Raw genomic sequence first — 2,705 nt, 5'->3', positions numbered from 1 at the left:
GGGGAGGGAGGAAGGAGGTGAGGAGGCAGGAGGAAGGAGGCCAGGGGGAGGGAGGAAGGCACAGGAGCAGCCGCCAGTCTCCGCCATCTCCTCTGACAGCAGCCCCAGCTCCTCTCAGGCATGTGGCCCACAGCCCGGCCGGCCAGCCGAGGCAGTGACAGGCTCTGTGGATAGCTCGGCCCCCCTGACGGCGGGCGACCGTCTGGAGCGGCCAACTTCAGCGTGAGCACAGGCGGCCTGCCTGCCGGGAGCCTTCCCTGATTCGCCAGCTTGCAGACAGTGTCTCTAGCTGCTACATCCACAAATAGAAAGTCACAAATCTAAAATATCCAAGGCAGAGAAAGCACTCCTTTCCAGACAAGAAGCAAGGAGAACATGAAGTCAGGAAGTGTGTCTCATGGAGCGCTGCCCAACGGCAGATCTGAGAGGTGAACGGTCACTCTGCGGAGGCCAGCACCTCGGCAGAGGCTGGGGGGAGAGGAGGGCGGAGGGGAGGTCGCATGCAGGGAGGAAAGCAGCAGGCCTTGCAGCCCGTGGAAGGTGCCTCCCGCAGCCACGGGGAAGGGGGGAAGGCGGGGCGGGGGGGGCTGGGAGAGAGGAAGAAGACAGAAGAGAAGTGTGTGCCCTCTGCAACACATCACCACGAAGTCCCAGCGCAAGTCCCGGCGCTTCGTGACTGGTGCCCGCTTGCTGCTAACGGTTAATTTTGTGTGTGCATGTGCTGGTGCTGAGGCTCGAACTCAGGGTCTGGGCAGGGTGGGGGGTCCCATAGCTTTTATCCTCAAAGCTAACGCTCTACCACTCGAGCCACAGCTCCATTTCTAGCTATGTAGTGCCTCTGGGGCTTTCCTGCCCAGGTCGGCTTAGAACCTGGATCCTCAGATCTCAGCTTCCTGAGTAGCTAGGGTAACAGGGGTGAGCCACGGGCGCCCGACATGACTGTTGAATATTTTGAACACGTGGACACCTCTGCCATGGTGCAAAGGTATAAAAGCTACTCCGACTTTGGACTGGAGCTAAGAGCTGGATTTCAAGCCCCTAAAGCAAGCCATGGTACTCAAGCAGAAAAGCAAAGTCTCAGCATTTCCCGAGGCCCAGACATGGGGCAGGAGCCAAAGGAGGGGTGCTTCCAGGCCCCCCAATCAGCCCTTGCTTCTAAGGAAGCAAGGACACACTGGCAGGGTCAGAAATGTCTGGGAAGCGTGTACTCCTCCAAGGAGCTCGCCCGGAGCTGGGGGGTAGGGACTGACCACTGACCCCTCCTGCCCGCCTCCTCGCCCACCCTTTGCCCCTGGAAAGGGGCTGAGTGCCCATTTGGTCTGCATTCAAGTTTTAAATGCTTTTCTGGCAGCACAAGCCTTTCTCAAAATTGCTTACCCTGGAAGCACACTTCTCAGCAAGAAGGGGGAAGAAACGATGGGGACAGAATGATCTAAGAGCTTCCGGTCATTACAGTGAGTAAAGAAACAAGAAGGGGAGCCAGCAGGGCCAGGCGGAGCGGAGCTGATGCGTGTGGCTGTGAGCTAGGGCTGAGTCACCGAGTCAGGGCTCAGCCGCGCTGCCTCCAGCTCGGGATGGGAAGCTGGGGACAGTCGCTGCCTGCCTTGCTCCAAGAGTCGGCAGCCTTTCAATTAATCACATGATTCCCGCGGTCGTCTCCAGTAGACTGGCTTATGTGGGGTTTGTTTCAGTGCGTCTTTTTTTTATAGCATTTTTCAGGCTGACATAGAAAATGTCTTCATGGGTAGAAAGCCCTTTTCCATCTTTACGTCCTTCATCCCGTCTAGATTCTCCATGTTCCGTTTTGACTACTTTGTCCTGTGGTCCTGAGGCTTGAACTCGGGGCCTGGCACTGTCCCTGAGCTTTTGTGCTAAAGGCGAGCACTCTACCACTTACGCCACAGCGCACTCATGAACTTTCCTACCACAATCCTCATAGCTCAGCTTCCTTTGTAGCGAGAATTACAGGTATGAGGCACCAGAGCCTGGCTCTGTGTTTTCATTTTCTTTTCTTTTTTTTTTTGGCTTTTTAAAGATCTTCTTGTCTGAAATGTTCCGAAAACATAAATTGAAAGCTAAAGTCCAACGATGACTGCAGTTCCCACCCCAGATGGGAGCATGGATGGTCCTGCTTTGATCTCCACACACATGCCAAAGCTATCTCGAAATTCCTATCGTCTTCATTTTTCCTATTCTAAGAGATAGTCATAATTATATAAAAATAATTCGATAAAATACATGTTTTTTTAAACAAAAATGCAGATAATATTTCAGATGTAAATTCTAGGATATGGGACATCCCATACTCTATTCTACTAATTAAAGTCAGGATATGTCAAATTTTTTGTATTATAACTAGAGCAATAAATTTTTCTAGCAACACTATGGAAGTGTTCGTTTAAACCTATCTTCAGCGACACTGGAGAGTTGTAATTCTTTTCATTTAATGACAATCTGATGAGGGAAAAAACTAGTCTGAATTTGCAAATGATTACTAGTAAGGTTAAAAAGCGTTCTATATGTATATGAGAAAAATTTTTAGTGGCATGCTATGGTTTGAACTCAGGGCCCCAAGTTTGCTAAGCAGGTGCTCTACCACTCGAGTCACTCCACCAGACTTTTTGTGCTGGCTATTTCTGAAATGGTGATGCTTTTTTATAGCTTAATTTTTTAATATTTTTTATTGTAAAGATACTGTACAAAGG

This window comes from Dipodomys ordii, unplaced genomic scaffold (genome assembly GCF_000151885.1).
Source record: "Dipodomys ordii isolate 6190 unplaced genomic scaffold, Dord_2.0 Scaffold44, whole genome shotgun sequence".
Classification (NCBI taxonomy): domain Eukaryota; kingdom Metazoa; phylum Chordata; class Mammalia; order Rodentia; family Heteromyidae; genus Dipodomys; species Dipodomys ordii.
Note: the sequence above shows the minus strand (reverse complement) of the source record.